The 12,295-nt window shown below is 34.9% G+C and overlaps 1 non-coding gene across 1 annotated transcript; it reads right to left on the reverse strand.

The window, feature by feature from the left end:
* Window positions 1-383: 383 nt before the first annotated feature.
* Window positions 384-490, reverse strand: LOC124078326 (U6 spliceosomal RNA). Its single transcript, XR_006846879.1, has one exon. It is a non-coding gene; the product is annotated as a U6 spliceosomal RNA (small nuclear RNA).
* Between the last annotated feature and the right edge of the window lie 11,805 nt (window positions 491-12,295).

A 12,295-nucleotide genomic window follows, 5' to 3' on the forward strand; every position in this document is an offset into this window, starting at 1 on the left:
TAATTTACATACAATTTTAACTCATTAACAACAAAATGAAAATTATATTTATTGTATTTGTTAAATATACTGTGGTTATAGAGAATGTCCCTAATTTTAGGAAATGTTCATGAGTATTTGCCCTCATGTGGTGTGTGTGTGTATGTGTGTGTGCGCGCGCGCGTGCGCATGTATGTATTTCCAAATTAAAGCTTTAAAAATTAAAGAATCCTAAAAGTTTCCCTTTACCTCCAACTCTTTCTTCTAGGAGTAAACTAATATTAACAGTTTTATATGTATGTTTTTAGATCCGTTTGTGTGCATTTTTTATTGTGGTAAAATATACATAGCATAAGATTTAGTATTTAAACCATTTTAAGTGCACATTTCAGGGCTTTGAGTACAAAGATGTGGAACTCTTCTTGAAGACATGTGTCATCCTTGCACAGGGCCTGTGCCAATCTTCTCTGCGTTGTTCCAATTTTGTAATATGTGCTGCCAAAGCAAGTACTCGATGCATTTTTAAACATACATTCTCCTACACTATAAATATAATCATTCTGTACAGAAGAAAACAATAAACAGTAAAACAATATATTTTCATCACTATCACAACTGCAGAAACATTCAAAGAAGCTCTTCAAGCAGAAAGAAAATAATAACAGATGGAAATTTTAATCCACGCAAAGGAATAAAGAATGCTAGAAATGGAAAACTTGCGAATACATATAAAAACATTCTTCTTCCTGTTTAATCTCTTTAAAGATATTTGACAATTTAAAGGAAACAAAGTGTGAGGGTTAATAATATATGTAAAAGTAATATGTGTAACAATAATTGCACAAAGAACAAGAGGAAGAAAATGGAAGTATATTGCTGTAAGGTTCTCACTTGTCATGTGAAGTGATATGATATGTTTAAAAAGAGACTGTGACTAGTTAAATATTGTAAACTCTAGAGTAAACAATTAAAAATCATAAAAGAAGAGGTTAAGCTAGTAAGCCAATAGTGGAGATAAACTTGAATCATAAAAAATATTTGATTAATGCAAATGGATAAAGGAACAAAGAAAAAACTAAAGCAAAAAATAGATGGTACGGAAGGAAAATAATTATCAAAAAGGTAAATTTAAAGTCATCCATGTTAACAATTGTATTGAAAGTAAGTGGTCTAAATACTCACTTTAGAAGACACAGATTATCAGGTGAGGTACAAAATAAAATCCTACTATATGCTGTCTACAAGAAACAGACTTTACAGACATGGACAGGTTAAAAATGAAAGAGCAATAAAAGAAATTTCACAAAAAATTACCCCCAAGATCAGACGAAGGATAGATAAATATATACTATGTAAGCACTAAGCCAAAAGAAGGAAATTGATTATATCAATATTAGACAATGTAAATTTCAGATCAGGTGCTCATAGTAATAAAGGGATCAGTTCATCAGAAAACAGTACAATGCCAACAGAGCTTCAAAATACATGAAGAAAAACCAGTCAATGTAGAAGAAGTAGACAAAATTATAGTTGTGGACTTTTTTACTTACATTTTAGTTATGAGGTGCTGAGAATTGAACCCAAGGACTCACATGTGCTAGACAAGTGCTGTACCTCTGAGCTAAAACCCCAGCCCAGTTGTGGACTTCAATACCGTTCTAAGACTAAAATCTACTGTGCATTTCTGACGGGATATACTGCCTCACCATTAGCCCAAAAGCAATGGGACTAATCAACTATGAACTGAGGCATTCAAAACTCTGAGCCAAAACAAACCTTCCCTGTTTTTCATTTGATTATCTCAGGCATTTTGTTATAGGAAAAGATCTAAGTCTGGGAGCTGAAAACGTTTTTTTTTTAATCTTTAGATGGCTTTTAAAAATCAAAGAATAAAATGAGAGGTTCTTGACATTTATTTTTGAAATCTAAATTAAATTTATTTTTAATGGATACATAAATACATAGAAATAATAACCTATCAATGGTGTACAGTGTGATATTTTGATGTAATGTGTCAGATTAAACAAATCTATATACTCAGAAAAAAAAAACTCCACCTAAAAAAGGCTGGTTAAACGTCTTCAAGTACGCATAGATCATTTATCAGGATAAACCACAACGGACCCTAAAACAAGTCTTGATAAATTTTAAAGGATTAATATACAAAGTATTTTCTTTGATGACAATGAAATTCATTAGAAACCCAAATAGGAAGATATCTAGAAATGCTCCAAAATTTGTAAATTAAACAGCATGATTCTAAATGACACCAGTCAAAAAAAGAAATCACAAATAAAATTGGAAAATATTTTGAACAGAGTGAAAATGAAAGCAGAATCTATCAAAGGTGTGGGATCATCTAAAACAGCACTGAAAGGGAAATTTATAACTTACATGTTTACATTGGAAAGAAGAAAAGTTTGAAATCAATTATCTAAGATCCCACCATAAGAAACTAGAAAAAAAATAAGAGCAACAGAACCCAAACTACGTGGAAGAAAAGAATTAACCAGAAATTAATAAAATAATAAAGGCACAACAAAGAGAAAAGATCGATAAAACCAAAAGCTGATTCTTTGAAAAGTAGAACTCGTAAGTCCTTAGTCAAACTGGACAAGAAAAGCTGAGGACACAGTGGCCAGCATCAGGAATGAACAATTTTACACACTGAAGGCATAACAAAGGAATGTTACAAAAGTGTGCCAATAAGTTCATCAAATTATATAAAATTAATAAGTTCCTTGAAAGATCAGAACAAATGACCAGCCATTCTTTTTCATTCAGAAGAAAATAATTTAAATATCCCTATCTATACTAACAAAATTATGATTGTAAACCTTCCTGCAAAGAAAATCTGTAGGTCCAGAGGATTTTACTGATGCATTCTACCAAATATTTAAGGAAAGAATAAGACCAATCCTACAAAAGAGCAGAAGGAAATGTTTTCCAATTGATTTTATGAGGCTGATTTTACCCCGATACCAATACTAGTAAAGAAATTTAAGTAACTTCACATCATTTTCAACCACAAGAATGCAAGAATTTGATCCTAATTAGAATAAGTTATACTTCACGTATGTATAACATGTCAAAATACATTCTACTGTCATCTATATGTAAAAAGAACAAATGAAAAAGACTTTAAAATAAATATGAAAGACTAGAAAGCTACAGACCAATATTCCTAAAGAATACAGACACAAGAATCCTTAACAACTTTAGTAAATCAAATCCAGCTCATGTAAAAATAAAATGATCAAGTGGGGTTTATCCTAGAAACATAAGATTGATTCACTATATAAGAATTAATAAATGTAGTCTCCCATATTAACAGACAAAAAAGAAAATAGATAATTGTCTGAAAAGGTGCAGAAGTTTTTAACAAATTTCAAGCAGCCATCTATGATTTAAAAAATAAACCCTTAGCAAACTAGAAATAGAAGAAAACTTTCTCAACCCCATAAAGGAAATCCACCAAAAACCTAGGTAATCCCATAATGTAAAACTGAAGTGTCTCCTCCTAAGCTTGGAAAGAAGAGAAGAACGTCTCCTCTTGACAATGCTTTTCAAAGGAAGTTTCTAGTTAGTGTTATAAGGCCAGAAACCAAAATAAAGTTTAAGTTGTTTGGAAAGTAATATATAAAACTCTAATTATGCATTAGAAATGAGGCTATTTGCATAGAAAATCCTAAGGGGTCTACCAAAAGAGCAACCATAACTAAAAAGTAAATTTAACAAGATCACAGGATATAAGGTCAACATAGAAAAATCAATTGTATTTCTCTATGCTAGTAGCAAACAAATGGAAATTAAAATTTTAAATATATACATTGGTATCACAAAGTATACATTCTTTGGAAATAAATTTAACAAAATCATTATAGTATGTAGATGAAGAGACATTAAAAGTTTGCAAAGATAAATTTAAGTTCTAAATAAATAGTGAAGCATATGTTGTTCATAATTCAGTTGACTCAGTATTGTTAAGACACTTGACAAGTGCCCCTAAACTGATCTATTGACTCAACACAAAATCAATCAAAATCCAAGAAGGATATTTTTGCAGAAGTTTACGCAGAAACACAGAATCCTAAAATAGCCAAAACAATTTTGGAAAAGAAAACAATCACTACTTGCTTTTAAGTAGTGATTTTAATACTGTAAAGCTAAAATAATCAGGACAACATGGTGATGTCATACAGACACACAGATCTATGAAACTGAATTCAGAGTCCAGAAACAGGCTCACACATAAATGGTCAATTGAATTTTCCATAAGCTGCCAAGAAATCAATAGGGGAAAGGGTTTTTTAAAAATTCTTCCAGCCAGGAGTAGGGACATATGCCTGTAATCCCAGCAGCTCAGGAGGCTGAGGCAGGAGGATCTCAAGTTCAAAGCCAGCCTCAGCAATTTAGAGAGACCCTAAGCAACTAAGAGAGACCCTGTATCAAAATGAAAACTAAAAAGGGCTGAGGATGTGACTCAATGGTTAAGTTTTTAAGAGAAACAATTTCAAAAGGATAATTTCTCTAGCAAATGGGCCTGAAAAAATTGAATCTTTATAAGAGAAAAGAAAGCCACTCTTAACCCGTATCTTACACTACCAAATAAAATTGACTCAATATGTATGCTAAACCTAAATGGAAAACCTTAAACCATAAAACATCCACAAAATAACAAGAGGAAAAATCTTTGTGATTTGGGACTAGGCAAAGATTTCCTAAAACCCAAAGTACATAAACCATAAGTAAAAACTTGCAGATATCAGAATTTAAAACTTCTGTTTCTCAAAATACAGTTGAGAAGGGAAAAGACAACAGGCTGGGAAAAAATTACAAATATAAATCTGGTAAAGGACTTGTGTCAAAAGAGCACAGGCAATGGCTTCCTTGATAGGACTCTTAAAGCTCAGGAAATAGGCCAAGAGTTAATAAATGGGACAGCATCAAATTAAAAAGCTTTTGCACAACAAAGAAAACAATTAGGAATGTGAAGAGAGAACCTACAGAATGGGAGAAAACCTTTGCTAGCTGCTATTCTGACAGAGTATTAGTATCCAGAATATATGAAGAACTCAAAAACACCAACAGAACCAATAGCCCAATTAATAAATGGGCAAAGGAACTCAACAAACACTTCTCAAAAGAAGAAATGCAAATGGCCACCAAATGTATGTTAATATTATTAACAATTAGGGTAATGCAAATCAAAACTATACTAAGGGGCTGTGATTGTGGCTCAGTGGTAGAGTACTTGCCTAGCATGTGTGAGGCCCTGGGTTCGATCCTCAGCACCACATAAAAATAACTAAATAAAATAAAGATATTGTGTCCAACTACAACTAAAAAATAAATATTAAAAAAAATAAATGTAGCTCAGTGGTAAAGCGCTTGCTTTGCATGTGTGAGGCCCTGTGTTCAATCCTCAGCACCACATAAAAATAAATAAAATTAAACATTGTGTCCAACTACAATTGAAAAATAAATAAAATTAAAATTTAAAAAAAACTATACTAAGATTTCATCTCATTCAATCAGAATGGCAGCCATCAAGAATATAAACAGTAATAAATATTGGAGAGGATATGGAAAAAAAATGAAAACTTTTACACTGTTGGTGGGATTGTAAATTAGTACAACACTTTGGAAATCAGTATGGAGCTTCCTCAAAAGGCAAGGCATGAACCACCATATGGCTTAGTTATAGCACTCCTCAGTGCTTGTCCTAGAGAATTAAAGGCACCATGCTATAGTGATGCATACATACCCATGTTTATAGCAGCACAATCCACAAAAACCAAACTATGGAATCTAATTAGGTGTCCATCAATGGATAAATGGATAAAGAAAATATGGTGTATACACAGAATGGAGTTTTACTAAGCCATAAGAAAAATAATAACCACTGGGAGTAAAACTGGCCAAATTGTATTTTTATATTGTGTGCATGTATAAATATGTAACAATAAATCCCACCATTATGTGCAAATATAATGCACAAAGAATATATGGGTTAAAAAGAACTTGTAAAAAATTCTTAAAAATTGATAATAGAACAAATTACCTGATTTTTTTTCAATTTTTTATTTATTTTAATTAGTTACACATAACAGTATAATGACCTTGACATATCATACATTTGAATCAGATGGGATATAATTTCTCATTTTTCTGAGTGTACAGGTTGCAGAATCACATTGGTCACGCAGTCACGTATATACACACAGTATGATTTTTTTTTAATGGGCAAAAGATCTGAAAAGAAACTTCACCAAAGAAGATTATGCTAATGGCAAAAACAAAAACAACACATAAAAGTACATTCAACATCATTCACCATTAGGGAAATGCAAATAAAACTGCAATGAGCTATCATCACTATGCACCCTACAATGGTTAGATTTTTTTAAACTAGTAATACAAATATTGAGTATTGCTAAGACGCTTGACAAGTGCCCCTAAATTGATCTATTGTTCAACACAAACTCAATCAAAATCCAAGAAGGATGTTTTTATAGAAATTTATGCAGAAACACAGAATCCTAAAGTAGCCAAAACAATTTTGGAAAAGAGAACAATCACTACTAGCTTTTAAGACATACTGTAAAGCCATACAGACACACAGATCTATGAAACAGAATTCAGAGTCCAGAAACAGGCCCACACATAAACGGTCAATTGAATTTTCCATAAGGTGCCAAGAAATCAAGAGGGGAAGATTTTGCTCCTTCTTGTTCTTTCTCCCCTTACCTTTTCCCTGCCACACCTCTACCGCTCTCAACACCTGGCGACCAAGGAACTCTTTTCTCTTTTCTATCATATTCCCAAGACCTGGCACAGAGCCTGACGTAGAGTGAGTACCTGGTTAATATTTGCTGAATGAAAGAATGGAATTGCTTTTCAATATTCATTAAGTTCTTATTTGTGCAGAATCAGCTTGTATATTCTTTGCACTGGATTCTTTCTCTGTTCAGGTGAAGAATGTGCTTCATTTTGACTTTGGGGAGACTGTTTGGCCTAGTTTTAAGAATGGTAAGAAAAACAAAGAGCAGAGATTTCTCCCATCTCTCCTTCAGGCACAGTCCCAGCACCCCAGTGTTCATATGTTCCTTTGGCCAAGCTTTAGAAGCCAAGTTGCAATTGAACTTTTGCAATACATTCTGGCTCTTTCCTTTGCATTCATTGCTATTCATAAGCCTGCAAAAAGGAGGCTCTTGGGCAGCAGAACCCTTCACTTGGTTTCACCATGATATTGGCTAGACTGCTGCCCCCCTTGAGGAAAGCCCAGATGCTTCTGAAGAATTCCTTGGGTTCCTTGAGGAATTCTTTAGTTCTTCCAGATGGCTCCCCCAGCTTGAGCTGGGGCACTTTGACCTCCAGGGGTGAGTACCCAGAAGCCCATGTCACCCTGGAAGACACTGACGATATTTCCACCTCTTGAGTACTCTGATGGGCTTTTCCTTCAGTTAAAAACAAGTTCCCAGGTTCAGTATCCCACAGCAGTTAAGACGGAACACGAGGGCAGAGAGTAATGTCCTCAGTGGCAGAGGTTGCTACAGTTCAATGGGCCAGCAGCCAGGGAGATTGTTTTTTCTTGGAATAGATTACTATTTCTGCTGTGTTTCTTGTTGTTCCCCCACTCCCCTCCCTGGTTAGATCAGAGACTCATAATATACACATGCCTTTGTTTTGCTTGATTCAATTAACCCATTTTCCAGAATAAGCAAGCTAGTTTCTTGTTTGATTATATTAACTCTCTCTCTCTCTCTCTCTCTCTCTCTCTCTCTCTCTCTCTGTGTGTGTATGTGTGTGTGTGCATGTGTGCATACATGAACTGAGGGATCTGTATGTGGCACACTTTCAGGAAGTTCCAGCATATATAAAATTATAATACTAGAATGTTCTAGAATTTTCTATAAGAATACTAGCGTATTTCACATTTATAGTATGTGCTACATACCAGACACTGTGTTAAATACTTTTCAAGTTTTGTCTCCTTTAATTCTTATGACAACCATGTGAAGTAGGCTGGTATTAATTAGCCCCACCTCACAGATGCAGCTCAAGTTTCTCAAGGCAGAGCAATTGGCCCAAAGTCACCCCTCTAGGAGTGACGGGGCTGGCATTCAACCTCAGCAATCTGCGTCCAGAGCATGCTTTTCATCTCCATCTATTGAATTCGATGATTTAGTCCGTGGGCTAAGACGGTCACATAAGGTGGGAGGACAATAGCCACCTCCTATGTCATATTACTGGCTTTGGATGAACCACATTCTTCCCTAAGGTAAGGGTCAGCAGCATCTGGACTCTGACCTAAGGCACTGGTTAACTTTTTGCAGAATCAACTGCTTGGTCTTCTCAAACATTCTGTAACCTAGACCCACAGGAACTTGACCAGGGTTCCTGGAAGGTGGGAAGGGCAGTAGTGATTTTTCCAGAAGCTTGTGAAGAACTGTAACTCTGCTGAGAAGAGAGCCCTCTTCCAGTTCTGAAAAAGCACTGGCCAGGGCCATTCCATCATCAGTTCATCCAGTGTATTTAAACAACTCCTTTTTAAGGTGGTTAAGACAGCAACGGGCCCTGCCTTCAGAGAGCTTATAGTCTGACAGAAAAGACAAACAGTTAAATGAGCAATTATAGTAAACAACCCCTAGAGCAATGCTAGGGGAAGTACTGGATGTCACAGGAGCATTGCACAATAGGAGGACACCATCTGCCAGAGAGGACTACCATCAGGATAGGGAGCCATGAAGACGTACAGAAGCAAACACTGGGGTCAGTCACAACTATGAGAAGAGGTACAACAGGGTGCTACAGAGGGTGTCAATTCTAACCATCCCAGGACATTTTTTAATGACCATCAAGGAAACAATTTGAGCTCTCTTGGACACTGCCAGAGAAAGACACTGGAGAGTTTCAGATTCTGGTATTTCTGCTGACAGGCACATAGCGTCAAAACATTTTTTAAATTCTCATTGCGAGTGTCCACCACATTGCTAACTGGCTTTGCTCTACAGAAACTTTTTTATATCCAACCATTGCTAAAAGAGTTCTTTTTTTTTTTTTTAATATATATGGGAATTGCTATCCTCTCAGGGAGAGTAATTCATTTTCCAAAGTTGCTTTTCTACGAAGTAAATTCTCATAAACTTTGAAAGCGTGCCATGAAGTGAGTTGGTGAGCCAGGGAAATACCACCATAATGAAAGTGAGCACTTCAGAGTTGTCCAACTTGTCATCAAGTACCCCAACGACAGAAGGGAGCAGGAGCAAAACCCTACCTGAAGAAACTTTGAGATTTCACTACAAGTTCTCAAAAATGTTCTTTGAAGGGTCTTCATTTATTTTGAAGTGTTAAATGTTAATTATATAATATATCATAGATTATATTAATATGAAAACAGTGCATTGCCCTCAAATTTTGGAGTCACTAATCCTCTGGGGAAAAGAGCAAGCTGCCACACCCCCAGGGTGAGAAAACTTTTTTCACTCTTTATGATTACACATTGCTACCATGTACGTGAAACTCGTAGTAAAATCTGAAAATATTCCACAATCCCTTAACAATCCCTCCCCCACTTTGGCATAGTGATCCCAAACCTAAACCAAAAACTTGGGATTCATCCTAGATCTCTTTGGATCTGTCTTTTTGCTTTATTTTCTTAATCTATAAATTGGTGACAGCAATATTTGCCGAGTAGGAATGCCATAAGAAATAAATTGAATTGATGGATATGAAGTATCAGGCAATAATAGATGCCTCACGAAAGTTTGGGTTTTTTCCCCCATAGGTGCATTCATTTCAGTGCAGTTGAGACAATTGACAAAGAAACAGTCAGTCCCCTAATCAAAACAGAATTTTTCATTGCATTATCTGAAAGACAAAACATTTGAAGTCTAAAATAAGTGGTTAGAGTTCTAGACTTTAACTTCTATTTTCAACTCCCCAGCTGACTTTAAAAAATCTTTGATTCCTTCTACAATGTAGTCGTAATTACTGTCCATAAGTTGCAATAATAACACTGACTTGTACAAAAATAAATGAGATTTTTTTAAAAAAAGACATTTGAAACATACATTAATGACTGCTCTGTGTGTCATCCTGTGTTAGAGTCTGTAAACAAGTCAAAAATAACACCTGGCATTTTGCCAGGGGAATGTTAGAGTTCATAAACAAGTCTGGATGGTGCCTGGCAAAACGCCTGAGGGAGTGGTTTGAGAAGTAACAAAAACAAGCCATTAAGTGTGGAGATTCCTTATTGGTTGACTGATGTATCTAGTTTATGCTAATTAGATAAGCTGTGTGGAATGTATAAATACTGCTCCTGTCCTGCAATAAATGGCTCCCACTCCTGCTGTATCAACGTTCACAAGTTGTTCGTCACCCCCCGGTTATTTTGCTGCAGCCGGACTGCGGCAATCCTGGACCATGGTTTCCTAAGTCCATTTGAGAAGTCTAATGAGCAACATTCTGAAAGAATGGGAATTCCTTGTCTCCTAGGAACAGATGAGAAATATGATGGAGAAGGATGAGCTGGTGTTCCCAAGGCAGCATGGTAACCACTTAGCTGGCCATAAGAATATCAGTGTCCCTGACATACACACCCATTGCCTGACAGCTGATGTCTATAAAGTTACCAAGCTAGCCCAATGTTAGACTAACAATTTGAAACATATGATCAAAGACTCCCTTGGGGCTGTTTTTTTTTTTGTTTGTTTGTTTGGGTTTTTTTGTTTTGTTTTGTTTTTTAATCATACAAGAAGACTAAAGAAAGAAAAAGAGAAAATATCACTGGGCCTCAAATTTATAACTTACTTTTTTTCATCACAATGTAGAATCCTACATTTTTATCACAATGTATAATCAACAAATAAAATTTAAATGGAGAATCACTGGTCATATGCTATTAAAGTAGATAAATATTTATTATACTTTTAAAACAGCATAACCAGAGCTAAAATAAGCTATGTAACACAAATAAGTGGATTTACTGGAATAGGAATAAGATAAACCTTCAAATTAATTTTTTTGCACTAAATTATAATCTATCATTATTTTCTTATACAATAACAAAAAAAATTTTCAAATATTTAGATATAAGTTAGGAAGGGCTATTTTTTTTTAGTTACACATGACAGTACAATGATCTTGACAATTCATACATTTGAATCAAATGGGGTATAATTTCTCATTTTTCTGATTGTACAGGTTGCAGAATCACATTGGTCATACAGTCACCTGTATACATACAGCCGTAATAATATCTATTTTATTCTGCTGAGGAAGGGCTACTTTTATAGCCAGATTCCTCTAAACTAAATTTGATAGCTTTAACCATTTTAAATAAAGGAACATTCCAAAGGGCTCATTAACATTGAAGAAAATGAAACACCATTGCTAATACAAAAAGATTCCTCTTTTGTCTTGGTAACGAGAAAAATGTTACATAATTTACTATAACACCATTAAGAATTCCTGCATGGATTTTACAAATATGATAGATGGAAATGGCTTAGGAAAAAAAAAGCTAGAAAAACAGTGACATTTCATTGTGCACACAGGATTCTCATTAGCTATGTGTTAGATGTGTTTATATTGTACAAGTATCATTGGCATTTTCCTTAATCTATTTTATTCATTTACTGCATCATAATAACCTTGATGCCCTGAAAGTCATGTCTCCCAAATTTAATCTTTTACTATTAGGCTTCATTTTCATATTACTCAGCTATTTGGGGGGAAAAAAGACCAGAGGAAAACTCTGATGCCAGGTTGTCAAATGAAATTAAATCTATGTCCTTAGAAATGAAATAGTGCACTCAGCATATGGCTATGCTCTTGCAGAATTAGATCTAGCATTGTTCCTGATGTTTCATGTTGCTGAGAACTATTTCTTGCTGTCTGGAAAGTTCCCTTCTGAAATTATCTGTGCAATATTTCATTTAAATCACAAGGGAGAGAAATCTTCTGCATTTCACCAACATTTCTAGAACTACTATGTAAATAGACCCATCAGACAGACTAAAGACAGAAGACTAGCTTATATGTGCAGGAAAAGAGACACAAATAGAAAAGCTACTGTATTTCCGTTTAACTATCTATGGCGGATGCTAATTATCAAGTATAATCTTTTGCCTGATTTGAGTTGTTAATACTTGAAAATCTATTTCCTGAAAATGGCTCCTTGTCGTAAATATCAAGGCATGTAAATTTCAATTAAATCAGGAGGAAGCAGAATTGTTTTAATTTCTTAAGAATTATAGTCAGGGGCTGGGGATGTGGCTCAAGCGGTAGCACGCTCGCCTGGCATGCGTGT

The sequence above is a fragment of the Marmota monax genome, unplaced genomic scaffold (genome assembly GCF_021218885.2).
Source record: "Marmota monax isolate L192 unplaced genomic scaffold, Marmota_monax_Labrador192_F-V1.1 WCK01_AAM20220418_F8-fsc00098, whole genome shotgun sequence".
Lineage (NCBI taxonomy): Eukaryota > Metazoa > Chordata > Mammalia > Rodentia > Sciuridae > Marmota > Marmota monax.